This window comes from Oculina patagonica, chromosome 12 (assembly GCF_052425735.1).
Source record: "Oculina patagonica isolate OP01 chromosome 12, crgOcupat, whole genome shotgun sequence".
NCBI lineage: Eukaryota > Metazoa > Cnidaria > Anthozoa > Scleractinia > Oculinidae > Oculina > Oculina patagonica.
The window spans coordinates 28,717,528-28,738,503 of record NC_135769.1 but is presented as its reverse complement, the minus strand read 5'-3'; the positions used below and the strand labels follow the sequence as shown (position 1 = coordinate 28,738,503).

At 38.6% G+C, this 20,976-nt stretch overlaps 1 pseudogene across 1 annotated transcript; it reads left to right on the top strand.

Annotated features, from left to right (window-relative positions):
- The first annotated feature begins 7,857 nt into the window (after nucleotides 1–7,857).
- On the top strand, nucleotides 7,858–13,118 carry LOC144632811 (uncharacterized; annotated as a pseudogene). The gene is made up of 4 exons (XR_013566947.1): nucleotides 7,858–8,509; nucleotides 9,334–9,615; nucleotides 11,323–11,583; nucleotides 12,335–13,118. The product of XR_013566947.1 is annotated as an uncharacterized LOC144632811 (transcript).
- Nucleotides 13,119–20,976: the final 7,858 nt, after the last annotated feature.

Genomic DNA, 20,976 nt, shown 5'->3' with positions numbered 1-20,976 from the left:
AAAGAGCGAAATAACACTTCATACCAGTTCATATTCAAGCCGATGTTCCAAGAAATCAAATAAAACGATTTCTCTGAGATTTTCTCCCAAGGTAATTAGATAGTACAAGATTCACTTAAGGCCAAAATGTTACTTGATCGGGCCTTGTGAACGTTTTCTCAATAGTGTTTTAAGACTGCTTTGTTTTTGTTGTATTTTAGCACCTGAAAACTTCATCTAAAATTTTCTCGAAAACGCTCTCATAGAAATTCTTCAAATTTTGCAGACCTTGAGAAAACTATGTCAAGTCCAAGATCTAGAAGCCTTTTTTCAAAATTATCCCTCTATTACAAGAAAATCGGTCTCGTGTAAAATGGGTGGTGACGTCATTATGTTGCAATGGTTACTCCGATTTCGATGAAACTTATCTCATTCGAAATTTTCATCTTTCTTTTGTACAGCTGTATTGATCGATTTTCAGTCGGATTGTTTACGGTGGCATACAAGTTGCTCAAAGTTGAGAGGTATCGTCACTCAAAAATCCGATCGAGCCACCTTAAGTGGTCGGTAACCCCTACTTTTTTCTTAACGGATCACTTTTGTTAATTAATATCTACGTTTTGCGAGAAAATGGAATAATATATCGAGTGGAAGTTTGATTTTTTTTGTCACACTGACGGTTTGAATTCCGCTTTTTAAGCTTTCCTTTTTGCCGTACGACAGTTTCAAATGCGTTTTTCCAGGGTTTAGTTTTACAAAAAAGGTGGCAAAACTAGGAATTATTTACGCAACAGACGCACTTCTACAAAATGTGACTTAGATCGTTAGCCTCCGTTTACTCATCTTTGAAATTTTTAACTATAAAACCTGTAAACCATGCTGAATGACGTGCGCCAATTTTTCAAAATCAGGGTCGTTTTCATATAGATTTGGAACGTTCACCCACCACACAGTAACCACCACACAGTGCACCCACCACAGGTAGTCAGGTCGGTTAGCGTAATAATCGTTACTTGCGTGATAAAAGCACCAATTTTTGCATGCGGACTCCTTTCTATACTTTATTTAAGTTTATCCGTGGCTCCATCCGAATTATTTTATTTTTTCTTGAAATTTAAACCAGAACGATTTTAGCTCATTTGCATATATTCATAAAAGTTGTTCCGCAATGCCCCTTCGTAAGCGATCGATTAGATTTTGTGATAAAAGCCCCAATTTTTGCATGCAGCCATTTTTCGATACTTGTTTTAAGTTTATTCGTTGCTCCATCCGAATTTTTTCATTTTTCTTGAAATTTAAACAAGAACTTTTTTTATCTAATTTGCATAAATTCATAAACGCTGTTCTTCAGTGTTCCCTCTGTATAGGAATTTATGTGACTTGAAAAATTGAAGAAAAAACCACGCGATTTTCAGGTTCCCTAACCCTAGCGTTCCACGCAGTCATTTTTAATGACAAAAGTAAAAAATGCGGTGGTTTAAGGCTTAAAAAAAATTAACTGTAATATTCTAGACAGGAGTGGATCTAGTGGCGTTGGATTGGGTGGCTAGCCACCCCCTTGATCCAAAAATAAACAAAAAAACATGAAAATATAAGGAGAGTGAAACTCGATAAGGTGTAGAAATTGTTGCAATGTTCGGTTAAAATAAAGTCTGGTGAATGGATATTTTGCTGAGCGTTATAAAAGTGAATTAAAGCAAAGCATTGTACAGTGGCATCTTCTCCATAAACGTTCTTAAGACAGAAAAGTTAAATCCTAGTTTGGTTAAGGGACAAGGACGAACTCTCTCTATCATAAACAATGATAACCAGCCGTTCAATTTTACGGAAGTGCTCACAGTCGGCATCAAGGGATTCAAACGGATAAGAGAGGCTGAATAGGCAATTGTTTCTGTTTCTTCTTTAAATGCCTGCCAAGTCTGCCCTGTCCCCTAAAACTGCATGGATGTGGTATTACAACCAGATATAGCGTGGAACAATGGCAGAGAGCTTTCTAGGTACAGATGGAGAAATCGTAGCTGTTGGTATACGTTTACCCGGTTGGTTCTCAGTTGGAAACTGGAGAAGACTGATGCCGGTACCAAAAAAGAGCTTTTTGAACGCTGTCTAAGGCACCAACAGTGAACAGACCTTTCGCAGGCAGCCAGGGGATACAACTCCATCTTCGTCAAAGTGCTGTCCAAAATTGAAACTGTGCGACCCTAACTTGCGATCAGGCGTTGTTTTTTTTTTTTTTGCGGCGGGAGGGGAAAGATCGCCGGTTAGTGTGACCCTGGCATAGGAAATAGAAATTCCCAGCTGGTGTAAATGCTGGATGATTCTCTTGCTTCTCAATCTATGTATATTAAAGTCAATGTAGACAGGCAGAGGCGGTTCACGATTTTTTTTTTTTTTTTTTTTTTATCTTGCTTTTTCAAACCGTCTCCATTAAAAATTAAGAATATTATGATCTAGAGGTTAGATGGTAACGACGCTTCTTGACTATTTTATGGAAAGAATCGACCATTAAATTTATTTGCCTCGTGGCTGAAAATGTATTTTCTTATTATTGAAGCTGCCTTGACCAAAATTTGTGCGTCCACTGTGTAATCTCGTTTCTTCAAGGCTTCTTTAAGCATGTTCCGCATCCCTCGGCGGCCACAAACTACAAGCGCATAAATACAGTAGAACCCCGGTATTAAACTCGACCTCTAAAGGGGAACGAAAAATAGTTCCAGTTAGCAGTTCCTGTTTGCGGGGTTTCGAGTTATCGGGTCGATTAAATGTTTAATTTGCCAAGTTAATAATTGATAGTTTGCTGATTTTTTAGCACTTCAGTATACAGTACAGTGCAAGTTAAACTTATCTCGTCAGAAACTCTATCACGATCATAAATTCTTATGATAAGAATGAAAAAAGGCTGTCAAATACGTAATCCGTTCGTTGCTCTAATCAATGGGAATTCGTGACGAGTTGCAAGAACCGAAATTCGAGTTATCGGGGTAAATTCGACCCAAATTTTGATCGAGGGAAACGAAATTCAGTTCGAGTTAGCAGGGTTTTCGAGTTATCCGATTTCGAGTTACCGGGGTTCTACTGTAATTACCATAATAAACATTTTAGAATACTGCATCTAAAATTACAATTTTAGCAAAAAACTTCAACAATGTCTTCAATTTATATATATTTTTGCAACATTTAATCATAAAACTGCAAATTACTTACGGAGTAGATAAATATTTCCTGCTGACCCACTTTAATTTAATCAATTCAAAATGGCGTGGTAGCGGTGCTTGAGAGATTGTGCGTGGTCAAAATGTTTAGCAAATTTTGCAAATTGCAAGAAAAAATTCAGGTGGAGCCACGGATAAAATTATTTAATAGTCTTTAAAGATTCATTCTGCAAAGTTTGGTGCTTTTATCAACCGTGTCACGATTTCTCCAAAAATTTGCCCTAAGCGACCTGACTAAGGATGAACCACCACACGGTGCACCGGAACCACCACACAGTGCACCGAAAGGACTGGGCACCACAAATGATGTTGTTGTCCGTGTGCTACATCTGCATTGCGTGACAATGGGGAAAAACATCACGTAGACTGTTAATTAACTAGAAAATCTGTCAGTACATTGTCATACACGTGTTACTAGATCGTTCTAATTCAGTTGTTGCGTTGTTCTTTGCACGTTTCGTTACGTTATAGTTTGCTAGATCGTTCTAGCTGTTGCGTTGTTTCTCAGTAATTACGTTAGTTTATTATGCTGATAGCAGCAAGGCTTATTTACATTGGTAGAGGTAGACCTCATGCAGTCCTCATGAGGTTTTTCCCCAATGTCAAATTCTCCAGAAGTGAACAGGCAAAATAAATCCTGTACGGCTTTAAAATTTTGGCCTGGGTTGGTGTAAAAACGCAGACAAAAGCCTTGTCTTACAGAATTTTCAACTAGGTACAAAGTGAAAGTAACGCCTGTTGGTTTTTGTTCATACCAATTATTCCAATAACAAATAATAAAAAAAAAGAGAGGCGGCCCCAAAAAATGAAGCGAGCGGGGACGAGAAACATTTGTATTTGTAAGGAGTTGGTCTTATAAGGTACCTTTTGTGTTTTAGTTCGGACACCCAAGAGCTGGAGACTGAAGAGACCTGGAAGAACCAAGCCAAAGAAATGATTGGTGAACTAGAGCAGAAGGGGACGCTTCAATCAATAATTGACAAAGCGTGCCATGATTGTGAAAAGTTGCCAAGTGATTTTGGTAGAGGTGGTAAACAAGGATTGGCACTTTTTATTGAAATCTCCAATGGCAAGGTAGATGACGATCATGCAGAATCAAGTTTTCGACAAAGCTTAAACACCTTATTGGATACTCCTGATGGGTTAACGAGCGCTCTAGAGGAAGAACTTGTGCGACGTTTCCCGCGCCAGTTACGATGGAACAGGGAAGAAGGGGTAGACGGCCCAACAGTTAAAACGATAGCAAATCGCATGGCTTTTGTCACCGGTGAAATCCTGCGGCGCTTTAAACAATAACTGACACTATGCACATCCATCACTATTATGTGGCCGAACACAATTGAAAGAAACGTTCATTTCTCTAATTTCTAACTTCAGCTGTTGACTGATAACAAAATCTGTACATTCCTAGTCTTGTTTTTAACTATTCTCAGACGAATGACCGGATATTTAGTTCCCATTCATTTATAAAAATCGCTTTCAAAATTGTTTTTCATATCGGTTAGATGTTTTCTCGTGATTTCCAGGTTACTAGTCAGTGCTAGACCCGGATAGGGGTGTGCCGCCAAGGTTCTTAAACCCTGACCCTATTTAAGGATAAAGAAAGCGATTGATACCCTTTTTAAGGCCCAAAACCGAAAAATGACACCCTATTCAAGAAGAGGAGAAGCGTTCCGTGAAGACCCAAATAACGGCTAGCCGCACGGCTAGCGCACGGCAAGACACAAATCTTTATAAAATCGCTTTACTTATACCTGAACAGAAAATTCAGTTTTAAGATACCTTTTTTTAGTTTAGCTGGGCGTTTATTTTAGCTGATATAATTTAGGTACCCTATCTAAGGATTACACCGGGAACACATTGCCAAAAGGAGCAAAAATGATACCCTATTTAAGGATCGAGAACCTCAAAAACCATACCCTATAGGCCACATATGGGAGTACCCCCCCCCCCCCGGGGGTGCTAGAGAACTACTACTACTACTATCTTGCGAACCTCTACCTGGCGTTAAACCAAAACCAAAGCTCGTTTGTTTGTTTATTTGTTGCATGAGATTTTCTATTTTCATTTATAACATAGAAAGGAGTCTGCGCGCGCTCTGATTGGCTAAAAACCTAAGTTTTATCAGAGTATGAAACATAGAAAAATCATGCACTCAGAGTCGGTAAAGTTTATTGAAGTTCAAAAAGACAAGATCAAGATTTAAAGGTAACAAACTTCCCTGAAATATTGAGCCTATTTTACGTCAAACAGTGAATTTGTGTCAGTTTTCTGGTCTTCCCGTAAACTATTTTCGCTCTTGTTGTACATTTACAAATATTTTTAATTGAACTTTTCACTCGCGGCGTCTTAAATCTATATCATAAAGCAAATAAAGAAGCCTAAGCCATGTTTTATACTGTAATAAAACACTCCGGGCATTTGAGAACACTCGAGAAATGTAAACAACATTGACAACGAAGGACTTTATTGAAAGTCTACTGCCCGCCGTGTTTTATGACAGTATAAAACATGGCTTAGGCTTCTTTTTTTGTTAAATAAATGTGTAAAAGAGAAAAAAAACAATAAAGATTCTATCAGATGGTACACTCGAAGACTCGCTGACTGTTTTATCGAAATAAATAAACGAATAAATATCGGCAGTGACAACAGCACGAGATTGCGTTACATCACACATCGGCTAGGCTGTAGCTGTTTCGTACACTAACATTTGTTTTTAAGCTAGCAAACAGAATAGAGCTTGCAGTTATTTTTGCATGCAAACACAAATCTTAGGCCAAAATAAACGGTCCCAAAATTCTCTCGACGATTGTAGAATCATACCCCGCCGTGTCAAAAAAGAGATCAGCAATACAAACTTGAAGAATTACTCATGTCAAAATGTACTAATCAGGAATAATAGTGTCTCAACACCACTGTAGTGTTGAGGGGTGTTTGGTCCGCAGGGAATGATCGTCTACTGAATCAAACATCTAACAATTACATCATCACAAATAAAAGAACTATTTAAAAGAAATAACTGATAAAGTACAAAATGTTAACATGAACCGATAGCTGGATAATCGACGCGGTATATTACGACATGCATGAGTCCCCGGGGGGGGGGGGGTACTCCAAAAAGTTTTATACGGGGAGGCTCCGCCCCAAGTTCTAACCCCTTACCCTTTTATATACCATTTTTGACAGAAATTGTACCCCTTTCGTATACCTTTAACTGAAAAAAGGTACCCCTTTCATATACCTAAGAGACATGGCGTGGACTTAAAATAGCACGTTTTCTTGTCATTTTTTTTGTAACGCTTAATAAATTAAAATAATACAGCCATAAATTGCGTCTGTTCGAAATATTTTAATTTAATGCCCTTTTAAATAGCCAAATGACAGATTTCCATACCCTTTCATATACTTAAACTCGTGAAATACCTACCCTTTTATATACCTGAAGCCTGAAAAAGGTACCCCTTTCGGGCGGAGCCTCCCCGTATAGGCCGTTATATGGAGTACCCCCCCCCCCCGGGCATGAGTCACGTTTGATCACAATCAATAAAAACACGAAAATAGCGATAAACTACAAACGCTCACAACGACAAACCCAAAGGCTAATTGCGTGTTAAGGCGACAATTTTAAACTGATCTCTTTCCTTCTTTCGGTAACATCTATTTTTAGTTTACAAGTCGCGCAAAACAATGTCGTCAACATGTAAAGAACGGCATCTACTACCGAAAAATATGTGAGTCAAACGCTTATTATGATGTCTCAGTGGGGCCATAGAATAATACCCTTCAAATGACCTTTTGCCACAAACATCTCAGATCTCGCCATCGTCTGAAATAGCTTAGCTCTTTCTAAGGAAATATCTTCCCTGATTCCTATGGTTATTTATGCTGAATTAGTCGACGTATGACCTCAACATTCACTGCTCGGTAATACCTCACACTTGATGCATTTTAACAAGTCAGTTGAAAGCGAAATAATATTAGCTAATATTCTAAAGCTAGCTGAAGTGCATCAGTTCTACTGTTGTTTCGGAAGGTTCACTGTGTGGTGGATGTCGTGTGCATTGTGTGGTGGTTCATTGTGTGGTAGGTACACTATGTGGTGGTTAGGTGCACTGCGTGGTGGTTCACTGTGTGGTAGGTACACTGTATGGTGGGTGCACGGTGTGGTAGGTGCACTGTGTGGTGGGTGCACTGTGTGGTAGGTGCACCGTGTGGTGGGTGCACTGTATGGTGGGTGCACCGTGTGGTGGTTACCGTGTGGTGGGTGCACTGTGTGGTGGTTACTGTGTGGTGGGTAACGTTCCAAACCCTGCTCGTAGTTTTCCACACGCTTTCTCTCTGAAACGAAGTCGGTGACCCCAACTTTTTTTTGCATTTCTGACACAAGTAATTCATTATCTGGCCACAGCAAAAAAATTCAAGAAATCTATCGAGTATTTCCCGCCAAATATTCGATGGCGTGACAGCGTCACATTTTGTCAAGGTTGTGAGCATGCGTTCGGCACAGGGGGACGCGTACCATCCTCGTACCCAGGGTCTTCGTTCCCTTTGACCCGCGGTCAGGAAACGATCGAGCTCGTTTCTTCAAGCCTGCGCAGAAGGGACGAAGACTCGAGGTACGAGAATGGACGCGTACGTGCTCTGGAAATTGAACAATGCGGAAAAAGTGCACAGGACTTAGCAGGACTTAAAAATTTTGAATCATTAATGTGTCACAAAAGGAAACGATTGTGTGCTCCATTAACATGAAACATGGACGTTTTCGTGGACTATAGCTGCAAAGACAACAGCGAAACTGGCAGAACAAAGCTTACTGTCTCTGACTTTGATACCACAAGCATCAGAAATGTAAAGTACGCTATTCAGGACGCTATTCAAGCACCAGTTTGTGATCAACAACTGTTTTATCAAGGACAGCCGGTAACAGACGATGACATGCCTCTCAGCAGATTGTATTTCCGGGAGGGTGACTGTTTTAAACTGCAGTTTCTCGCTGCAGCGGACATACCAGGAATGAGAGAACTACTGGACGTGCTGAAGAACTTCGCTCAGGAGATTGTTGAAAAGCTAAACAGACAGCTTCCAGTTTCAAATCACGAGAGCCTATTGAAGTTCCATGACCTCCCTGACCGACTAGACAGTGTGGGCTATGCAGTACAGGAACTTGCAGATGACTATTTTCATCCATGGAAATGTTCGAGATCCGTTGCTCAAAGACACTTTTTCGTTCAAGAGGGAGGATTTGACGCATTCTTGGAGGTGTTTAAATTTTCGCTGCAACTGTACACGGTTGAACATTCTGAGGATCATTTCAACCTGTGAGTTCTTGCAATTTAAGTTCAAATTAAGTGACTGTCAGAGAGGGTGGTACACTGAAATAGTATCATGACTGATCAACGAGTGGAGTAATCAATCAGTCTGTAATCCGTCATGAACTAGGAAAAGTAATTGGACAGAATGGAGTAATTTAAAAATCGGCCAAGCATTGTACGACACAAGGTCCAATTACTAATTAATCATATCTAGAATTAAACTCATCAACAACCACCAGGCACTGTCACACTGCAAAAAACAGTGGAACCATGATACTTACCCCATACTCACCAGAGAGGAAGGGAGGGTAGGGAGCGAAGTCGCAAGCACAGTCAAAATGACAAAAGTGCATGTGAGAATTAGCTGACCTCAAAGACCAAACTGTAAAACCACGCGACCCCCAGCAGACCACTAACCACTGTGCATGAGTGGTATATGGTATACAAGGGGATTTTAAATTCGGTATACAGTATTTTTACACTAAAATTGGGCCCTTTATGGGTATAAAGTTTACTGTGTTTTTCCAAATTTTGGTATTTTGCATGATTATGAGGGGGAATTTTGGGTATGTTAAGGTACATGTTTTCGGGTATATTGGTATACCACTTACCCCCCTGGCCAACCCTGTTATTAACCAATCAGATGTCTGCCTAAGTACAGTTGTCCAGTTTTATCACTCACAGATGATGACCTTAGAGTCGAAAACGTTTTGTTTTTAACAACTTTAATAACTTTTTATCCCTTTTTAGCCTTTTTTAAATTAAAATTGGAAGTCCTCCTATAATGGTCACCTAGCTAAAAGTCACACATGATTAATTTTGACCAACAGAAATGAAACTTCATTGGAACCTGCCATGATTCTGGATCAGTTCAAACACCATTTTAATGCAGAACAACTTGATCTTCAGTTGTCTTGTCTCAGCTTTTTGTGGGCCTTTAGTGAGACACCTCAGGATCAGCGATTTCTTGTGTCGAAGGATGTTTTCCCCCTGACAGTTCAACCTTTCTTACTTCAGCCATTGCCCCGTGAGGATACTAGCCACATTAACTTTTACATGGCTAGCAGGTTGATCGTTGAGGTGAATGAGACAGCACTTGGATGCTGTGCTGGGTGAGTTACAGTCAAACACCTCAAGCGTTCCTGTCAAGGGTGGATTAAAGATGACACGATTCCGTTATTGCAAATTTTATTTCATTCTTTACTTCAATATTCCATTCTTGAATTGAATACATTTCAATATATTCAATTCAAGAATTGAATACATTTAAAATGGGTCAACGGCATTTTCCCCATTTTTTCTTCTGCCAGTAGTATTTTTTAACCTTTTCAGTGCACCAAAATTTCTCACCTCTCTTTTGGTATTATCATAGGATTGGAAAAAAGAATATGAAGAACAAAATGATGAGAAAACACCATAGACCTTATGCAAAAATGGTTGTCATTCATTTCTGTTGTTTTGTCAATTTTTCATAAAACGCTGATGGTGGCACTTAAATATATATATGAAATATTATGCTATTCTGAAAAGTTTCAGTATTTTGGGCTGCAAAGTTATGACTCATTCAAATTTAATGGATTTGTATAGAAAAAGTCACCCTGGCCTGCCTAGCCTCGTTTTCATGTTTTTGGCAAAATAAATGTCCCTGTAACTTCCCATTAGATGTAAGTATAGCCTTTAAACTTTATACACTAATTGACTTTGACTTTATCTTTAAGTTAGAGTAATTAAATTTTGTTGACAAATGATTCTTGTGGGAGCCGAAAATTAACAGCCGCCATAAATTATTTGCATTGGATCTATGTGTGACATTTGAAGGTTGACTAGTTTATGCAAATTCAGTCCGAATTCTTATGTGCCTGTCGCATAAAGCCAGACAACAATCCAATCAAAATTCGAGTTTTGAATTGAGTCGCCATTTGAACATTGAAATATTCAATTCAAGAATGGAATATTGAAGCAAAGAATGAAATCAAATTTGAAATAATGGAATCAATAATCCACCCTTGACAGGAACGCTTTAGGTGTTTTGACTGTAATTAATAAAATGAAGTTGATTTGTGCCTAATGCTAGTCAACAGAATGAATTTGATCTTGTGTACCATCGGAAGGATCGGCTGAGTGTTGTAAATGTAGATGTAAATGATGTTTATAGTGGTCATGCACTTAGCTTCGAGATAGCTAGTTAAAATACCAGCATGCCATTGAAATAGAGGAAACAAATATTTTAAATGAACATAACATGATATTTGACAATGAAAATAAGCGACAAAAAGACACAACGTTTCGATGTCATCCTGACATCATTTTCAAGTGACAAATAAAATAACGGTTCAACAGTGTTATATATGTGGTTAGAGGTGTGATGTTTCAAATATGTTAAAAAACAAATTGTTTAAAACAAATATGTTAATGAAACATCACACCTCTAACCGCATATATAACACTGTTGAACCGTTATTTTATTTGTCACTTGAAAATGATGTCAGGATGACATCGAAACGTTGTGACTTTTTGTCGCTTATTTTCATTGTCAAATTTTTATCTAAATTTAGTCTTATAACATCTGATGATATAATTGGTGAAGTCATTCTAGGTGACTTTGGGAATTGTATTGGCCAATCTGTTGATACAACTAAGGTGTACGTCATTGAATGTTAGCATTGATGTTTCATGGATCATGGATATCTGACCAATATATTATTCAGTCAGCATGTCTTCATCAAGTATCAGCAGATATGTCAGCTGTCCGTACGCTGCAAATGATATTTCATAAGTAATTGAATTGATTCTTTTCTTTGTGGTATTTTTGTCTCTAGATTCGTAGAGTATGATTCCAACATCCAGGAAGAAGTGTCCAAAATGTCACCACTGATCGACAAGTTACTCTTTATGATAGACAGATGCCAATCAGAGCCTGAAGGATATTCACTGTTTTCAAGCCAAGTGGCTTCTAACACTTTGTTTTACTGCACATTCAATGTCAAATCTGCCCAACCTCTGGTTGATTGTGGAGCACTGGAAAAAATGATAAATATCTCTAAGAAGCTTCTGACAGAAGATGGTAACACACCCCTAAGGTGGGAGCTGATGGAACTTTTGCTTTTAACTGTAGTTGAGCATAGAGGCATCACATTAAAAATTATCTGGTAACACATGCTTGCAGAGAGCTACAAATATCCTGGCTAAAAGTCTTTGCAACACATTCTTGACAGAATGCTTTCTAGGAACAGATTTGAAGTCATTATTTCCCTGTAGCCACCTAACTCCCTCCCTTCACCCCCTCCCCCCTGACTATTGGCCAGGATTGCACCCAGCGGGGGTACTCGGGATTTTAAGTGACGGGGATGATAGAAGGATTTTTTGGGGGTTGAAAGTTTCGATTCCAGGATTTTTTTGGGTAGGAAAATTTGGCAAGTATTTTTTTGATTAAAGTAGGGATTTTCTTTGGTATTTAAAATGATCTTAAGATTTGTGGTAGCGCTTTGGCTGTGTAGTTCTGCAAATAAAGTACAAACAAACTTGTTTTGCTGTTGATTTCTTGGGGGTTAATTTTTGGTTAAGGGATTTTTTGGGTTTTGGTGGAAGCCCTAGGGATTTTTTTGGGTCTTAATTTTTGCCCCCATTCGATCATCCCCATCACTTGAAATCTGGAGTACCCCGCTGGGGGATTGTAGCTATTGTCTGGCATCAATTAAGCTTGCATTCATACAGCGAGCTTAAGATTATCTAAAATCATAAGTCTGCAAAGCTAAAAAATCTTGTCATTGATGTGATTCTGGTGATAATATTCCTCATCACTGATCTTTGGTTTTGATGTCTCTTTACCAGGTACTACTGTTGTCTGTTCCTGGCTAGAATGCGTTCAGCTCCTCTGCTCACGCTGGACAGAGACACTTGTGTTGCTATAGATGAACTTATTGATGCTTTCCTTAACAGACATGTTCCTAGTGAGATTACAAAATGGGAGGAAAAACACTCTTTTGTTTGGATAACAATGGTTCCACTGGTTCATCTCGCCTTTGCTGCAGGAAAAGAATATTGCTGTGAGCAAGTAAATGGCTTAAAAGGTGATATTTCACAAACTGGTGCCACTGTGGTGCATGAGGCTAACAGTGCTGACATGACAGACTCACAAAGTACATGTAGTGACACTGAATTATTCTATGACAACATAGAAGAAGTACTTCTTCGTCAGACAAGTTGCCGTCCTAAAGGCTACTTAACCATCCAAACCAACCAGTATTTTGATTCGTATGCGGTGCGTGATGCATCTGATATTATGAAAAGTGCAAATTTTGTGTCTGGAGACAAAACCTGCGTAATGAGAGACAGACAAGACCAATGGCCAGGTTCGACATCAACTCAAAAACTTGGGATCTTTTCCTTGGTGCACATGCTTTCGATCAAGGAGAACCAGCAGTTGGCGCTATCAGAGAATCTCCTTCCATACTTGGTGTGTCTGTCATGGCACCTAAAGTGCGACGAGAGAGAGAAATTAAAGACAAGTTTGGCAAATTTTCACAATGATTCTGCACCACCTTCTTTGAAAGTCATCGCCAAATCTGTGCTTGCTCCATGTTCATGGCTTAGACATGGTTTTCAGTTTATGAACAGTTTAGTAATGCACCTGTCAATGTTAAGCCCCAGAAACGCCTTCCAAATTTGGTCGGTGCCAGCCGATTACCTGGAATTAGCCGGGAATTGTAAACCACAGGCGGCCCAAGCTCTCTATCAGATTACCTTTGGACGTGACTCTTGCTTACGAGCGGTGTTGTGTTACAAAGATTCGATTTATAAGGGCTTGTATGGGAAACAACGGTTTTGCTTTAAAAGTAAAAAAAAAATGTATATTTTGTGAACAAAGTTGACTTACTATGATTCGTTGTTTCATTCTTTGTTGTCTGCCAGATTCTCAGGTCGATACAACGCGTTTTCGGCGAGTTATCGTTATTTAGGTGTCCACTGCTAAAATAATATGTACTTATTGACTGAGTGGGAGGGCCGGACGGGAAAATATTTGGCTCGAGGTCAGGACGTACGGACCGAGCGCAGCGAGGTCCGTGCGTCCTGACCGAGAGCCAAATATTTTCCCGTCCGGCCCGACCTAACTCAGTCAATAAGCATTTTATCATATGACCTGACTGAATTTTTTTTTTCTTTCTATTCGTGGATACAGACGCGGCAGCCCGTTTCGCGCGCATTTTGAAAAGCCAATGGTAGCTCGTAATTTGTTTGGGAAGCCAGTAAAGTGCATTTGAACTGCCGATGTGCGTACAAAGTTTTCAAACTTCTGTTAAAATTGTCAACCAAATCTCCAAGTTTTAGCTCCATTCCAAGAAGATTTAAATCCGACTAAATGCCTTGTACATGATTGCAGTAAGTAGAAATTTCAAAGGAAACGTTTATGAAGGACTACAACAAAGAATTTGCACGACGTTTCGGCTAGTCTTGCTCGTCTCTCGGCGAAGACTGAATTTATCCTGATTGAACAACTTAGCGACGTTTCTTCTGAGCCGAAATTCACAATTGGTTTGAACGAGAGGATTAATTAATTTCCACCAAGAAGGATTTTGGATATTAAAAACAACATTAGATCTTAATCTACGAAACTACATAAAGACTTGGAATGGGATTGTACTGGCAGTTCAGGATTTTGCTTCGCTTCGTTTCCCTACTGCTTCAAGTTGTTTTGTTTACCACGGATCGTAGGATTCATGAACGTCTGCTGTTGCTGCTTAGTCCTTGAATTCGTTAGTTCCTCGACGATGTTGAGCTCTGCATTACAGTTGATGTCCAAATTGTGCTTAAAATGCTTTGTGAAAACAAGCGGAAAACTGTGTCATTATCAGGTTAGTCGTAAACATGTACTCGCATTTTGTTTGTTGTGATTAAAAATTACGCAGCAGAAAGAGAAATTTGAGTTTACTTCGCTTTTGCATTTTGTCTTCAATGTTTATCATGACTTCAAACCAGGATACGTCTTTGTCCGATTATGTTGGGTTTTTTTGACGGCTTTTATTTCGATTTTATTGTTGTTGTAAGGAGTATTTCTTCATCAATTGGCAAGTTTAAACACGTTTTGTTTTCATTTTTGCGCCTGCAAACTACATCGCTTTCTAGATAGTAAAGTTTTGATAAACATGTTGGACATTCTTTGCCTTTTAGAAAAATCTTAACTATCGTTTATCTGAATTCAAAGCTGTGGAATCATTTGGTTCCAATTCCGGCATCTCGCAGTTCTAGTGGGGCCGTACGGCTTTTTCCGGCCCTGCTAGAGCGAGGCGTACGGCCCTCATACGGGACTTTTTTTTCATATGGTTTTCCAAGGAAATTGCGCGCGGGTCCGTACGGGTCATATGATAAATAACGATAACTCGCCGAAAACGCGTTGTATCGACCTGAGAATCTGGCAGACAACAAAGAATGAAACAACGAATCATAGTAAGTCAACTTTGTTCACAAAATATACATTTTTTTTTTACTTTTAAAGCAAAACCGTTGTTTCCCATACAAGCCCTTATAAATCGAATCTTTGTAACACAACACCGCTCGTAAGCAAGAGTCACGTCCAAAGGTAATCTGATATAGAGCTTGGGCCGCCTGTGTGTAAACCAATCAGAAATGAAGAAATGTTTTGAATGAATAACAATCAAACTTGTTAGACGTTTACCCAAAAGGGTAATTGAGATATATAATAGAGAGGTTAAGCATGACGTTTATTTTTCTCGTGAACAGCAAAAATTCAACTTTTGCCATCTGGCGTTTGGTGTTCGTACTCGGAAATGAGTAGTTTTGTGTTTGTTTGAAAATTGGGGAAAGCGAACTGGACCCTGGTTTTTTCAAAACATCATTCGCTCAAGGCCATCACGAAAGTGGCGATAAATGAATTTTATGTCTGCATAAATTTTGTCAATTCTCTTGACCAAAATGGTGCAAAATTACTCCTTTAGGTCTTGAAGTGGTTAAATATGGCAAGCACTTTCAAAATCTGCCAGTCAACAAGGGACATATGCCCATCATTCCTCCTCACCTAAGTTGAAACCAAAAATGCCAAGACCCTTGTGGTCAGAAAGGTTGCATCATTTTTCGGGGTCTCTCCCACCCCAGCCCCCAAGAACCCAAAAGCATCACACTGGCCTTAATCTAGGCTGAACCTACAAGATTAAGTTTATCAATCGCGGAATAAGATTGGGCGCTGTTCTGTAAAGTCGAGCTGGGCTGAAAATTCATGCAATTTTCTTTTTGTTTTTTGCAACAGCCTCGTGCGGGAAATTGATAGAAATTATATTTTCAAGCCTTTTGATATCAAAATGTTTAGGGAAAGGGATTCAAGAAAGTATGAAAGGCATGTCCCCATCTATCTAGACGCAAACACCCTCTCCCCCTCCCCGTTTCCCTTCGGCGCCTTTCTCATTTAAGAAGAACATGGCAAAAGCAAGGGAAGGATTATGATAAACTGATAAAACATTGTGTCATAAACAAGATTATGTGTCGTGACTTGAAATAATGCAAAGAAAACTGAAACACTGGAGAAAGTGAGATATGTGAGACTAAGTGTAGCAATGACAGATAATATAATATGCAAAAATAGCACTACGTCAAACTGCTCAAACTCGCCTGAATGACACAAACTCAGTGACGAGATTAAAGATACGAACTCTATGACATTGCCATAAGTGTGTAGTTACGGTGCTGAAGATGTGAACTAGACTAGCTCGACTTCCCTTAAATTTGATATTGTTATTGTCACAGTGTATTGAAAGACTCCAGTCGAAATTGAAAGGTGATGCCATGGCTCACATTTTTAATAGACATAGGCTAATGTTAATTTTGTCATTTTGATTTGGACTTCTCGTAGAGCGGTAAGTGCAGAGAGTTAAACCCAAGTTTTGATCCAAAGTATTTGGCAAAGTTTATTATCGTTATAAGAAGACAGGAACCCATATAGCGCTTGTAGCTATTAGAAATACGTCTCCCGCAGGACCTCGCAAAGGTAGATGTTTTATTATGTTCTACTAAGATTCTGTCATTAATTTTCTCTCAGTAATTCGTATACCGTAGAATTCCGGTTATAAGCCCTGGGCTTATACAACTTCGTAAGGGGTTTTGGGTGGGCTTATAAGCCGAGGGGCTTATATCCGGGAGGGCTTATAAGCGGAATGAAAAAAACGTTTCGAAACGAGCCACGGGAGTGTTGATGGAAATACGTTTTTTTAGTTAAAAACGCATAATAAAGCAACATTTAGCCCTATTCAGTACTGTCGTCCGGTAGAGGGGGCTTATATCCGGGGGGGCTTATAATCGGATGTATTTTTTTGTTTCCAGGATGATGGGCCTATAACCGGAGGAGCTTATAAGCGGGGGGGCTTATAACCGGAATTTTACGGTAATCGTTTCTGTTCAGTTTCTGTATCCATTCTCTCTAATGAAGCGCACAAGAGTAAAAAGAGTAATTGAAACGCGCCAACTTCAGTGGATTAACTTTGAAGCATTCTCCTTTGCCTGCCTGATTACACAAAGCATAACTGACTGATGAGGAATTTAGACCTCTCGTTTCAGTAAAATTGGTTAAAACGTGGGCCAAGGATACCATAAATAAACCGGTGCGATTTGTTTGGTTATCTTGCAGACAAAGTTCCTGTTGCTAGCTGTCGCTGTTACTTTTGTATTCTTTCCACACAGCACAAGGGAAGTGGTGAGTACATGACAAACTTAATTAGATTTGCATCTAGGCAAGGGTTCATATAGCCTGAATTTCAGACATCCCTCTGTGCTCGCCTGCTTGCTGAGCACAGAGGGATGTCTGAAATTCAGGCTAGGGTTTACACTACTCTTGAATAAATCTGAAACATCTTTAATTGAGTACGTTATAATTGCCTTTTTTTAAAAACGTAAGGTAAGAAATCTTATCAGTAATCAATAACGATGTTAAACTACGAAATATTTCACGGCGTTGCCAAAATTTCATTTTCTGAAGGTAAGAGTTCGGATGATTGTGTTGTATCAACAATATGATATATGCGCACGCAAGCGTGTCATTTTACAAAGGAAGCACAAGACTGATTTTCTTTTGACCTCGCGAGTTGAGCCATATATGTTCTAAAACTCTGACGAATAACAAAACTCAGAAACACTGAGATTTCGTTCCTCTTCCCATCTTTTAAATAAATACTGTTGTACATGTGTTTTAGGAAGATTACAGTCGAAATTGAAAGTTAGTCAAATGACGTGAAGAGACCAATACATGCGCCATCGTGATTTTTAAAGGGATGCTGTCAGTTGTAGTTTTTCACACGAGAAAACATTTCACAGTAAATAAAGGTAACAACTATATTTTTTATTGTTGCATCGCAAATAAAGTCTATAAAGGACTCATGCAAGACTGAAAAGGTAGCAACATTGAACATGAACACTGTACCGGGTCTAAATAAAGATTTTTTTGTTTGACTAAACCTGAGGTAACGTATTTTTTTGTTATTTTATATCATTTGTTGCTGTTGAACAAGATAATTCTACTTATATAATAAGACAATGAAAATGGTACTCCTTGCGCATGACAAAAGGTGAACAATTATTGAGACGATTTTATTTTTTTGAAATTAAAGGAATCGAGGAAGAACAAGTTTATTTGTCGTTTTACCATGAAATTCCAGAGACCTCAAAATGAAATGATAAAGTTGTATGATTTAAAATTAATACTTTTCTGACAGGACCTGTTGGTCCAGTGATCTTATTCCCCTACATCAACAACACAAGACGGAAGGAAAGTTCGAAAGTTTATATTAGGGTGCGTTTCTTTGGGAAAATCCATAATTGGATCATTGATCGCAGATCACACGGATACTCCCAAAGAAACGAAGAAACCGAAAACGGATTTTTTGCCATGACAGCCCCGTAAACACATTTTGCACAGAACATAAAATATCAGTACAAATTTATTTTTCGTCGAATGTATCCTGCTAAAATAATTTAAGCATACAAAATCTTTTACAAAAACCACACGTCGAAGTAGATCTTCTTTAGCGTTAAGCACAATGTGGCGAGAAAGCATCTGAGAGCGAAGAATGATTGCGAAATGATCAGTGCAAATTTCACTCGTGACAATTTCAAAAGGATACAACTTCCGTAGGCACACAGTGGCTGTTCTAGAAAACCTGTATCCCATTTAAAATGATACTACATACCTATCTGAAGCTACCGTTTCCTTTTATTGTGAAATATTTTTGTATATATTTTGATCGAAATAACCGCCTAAAACTTTCCGTATGGCAGTGTTTACAAAGAGCGAACCTGTATTTTCACAGCAAAGACCGCTGGGCCAAGGTACTTTTTTCGAATCCTTTCCCAAAGAAACGCACGGATCATGAATCCTAAAAATCCGGTTTCAGATATGATCTGATGTATCCACTCGAAGTGCGGATTCTTCAGATAATTGATCCAAGATTAATCCATTTTCGGATATAGATAAGAAACGCAAAATCCATTTGGATTTGAAGAAGAAACGCACCCTTAGTTTCATTTACTATTAAGAAGACCTGAACGAAAATTGTGTTTCGTGACTTAAATTACCAATGAGTATAACTGATCACAATGTACAAAGTAAGACGAAAATTCCTGTTTTGGTGACGTGGATTTATTTGAATTTTATAAAGCGGATTTATTTGAATTTTATAAAGCGGAATTTTATAAAGCGGAAAGTACAGTAAGTTTTATAACACGTGTTTTTAAAAGGGGTCGTTAGAAAAATGTGTTGCTAATTTATAGTACTATCTTAAAATAGGAATTTTTGACGTATATCAAAACAAACCTGCATAAGAGTACAACTGGCCAGATTTCATTCATCTTTTGAGCAGCCAGAAAACTAAAACAAAAATGTAAATTAAACAAAAATGATATGTTTGCCTTTATAGTCTGTGGCCATGTGTCATTAAAATCGTTCCCGTGGGCATTTCATGAACATTTTAGTTTCTTTGCAGAAATCTATAGTTTTAAAGGTACTTAATCGCAAAAAAAGTTGTCTGCATTTTTTTCGAAGTAGTTTAAGACTTATTTATGCAAATTAGATTTTGACTCCAAAATCTAATTTGCATAAATAAGGGTATAGTCTGGCCTTGTTATACTACCCCAAAACGCTTTCATACTACACAAACCTTTGCATATGTGTACTCTTTAGTCTAGATCTGTTCTATGAAAGGCATTGCTTATTTATCAAGACATCAAATCTTTTTCTGCGATTTTGAAATTGTGGCTCAAATTACTGAGTGTCATTAAATAAGCGCCCATTCTCGAATAAGCGCCCTGTCTCGAATAAGCAACCACCCTTTGAGGTGCCAAAAGTAAATAAGCGCCCCGGGCTCTAAATTGAATCATCGCGGTACTGAAAAATGCCCTATTTCACAGCAGGCAGTAGGTCTGTAATCGTTTTGTTAAAAGTAGTTTCGAGAACAAACTTTTAGATAGTCTCTAGACCAAATATGATACGCACTCATTACTACGATCATTTAAATTGTATGCACTTTACCAGAGCAATGTAAAAGAAACGCAACAAATATTCATTTTATCATTTTATAGGAGGATTTTTTCGGTAAATGTGGTACAAACATAAACGGACTAATTTAATTCTAATTTTATTCTCTTTCTTTTCTGACAGGAGTGCTAGACATGAATAACATAGATAAAATTATAGAAGTCATCCACCTCAGCCTCATTGTTGCCAGATTCCTAATCAACACCCGTCGAGTTCCAAAAGCCATCGAGTTATGCAAAGAATGTTTGTTCATCCTCGACAACACACCACTCATAACAGAAGAGAAGAAATATAAATTTCTTTACAAGGGGATATATTTGACAATGTTACAGGCGTACTGGAATATCGGTGATCACCCAAAAGTGACAAAATACGCAACAAAAGTTCTCCACATTCTCCGAGAATGCGGCGGAAGGCTCGAAGAATGTAAAATTAACTTAATACTAGCGGCATTGTATCTTCATCAGGGTAAGTACATGGAAGTAAAAAAACACAGTGAGAAAGCACTACTTATCAGTACAGAAATTGGTGACAAAAATATAGAGGCTTTTTGTTACGAAAACCTCGGGGCGGTGTATCAGTCAGTTGGAGAATATAAGAAGGCGAAAGAATACCACATGAAAGCACTCGCAATCAGTAAAGAAATTGGTGACAGAAATGGAGAAGCCTGCTGTTACGGAAAAATTGGAACGGTGTTTGAATGTGTTGGAGAATATCAGAAGGCGAAAGAATGTCACGAGAAAGCACTTAAGATTGAAAAGGAAATGGGGCACAGACATGGAGAAGCCTGCTGTTACGGACAAATTGGAACGGTGTTTGAATGTGTCGGAGAATATCAGAAGGCGAAAGAATGTCACGAGAAAGCACTTAAGATTAAAAAGGAAATGGGGGACACAAACGGAGAAGCCATTTGTTATGGAAACCTTGGAACTGTACTTAAATC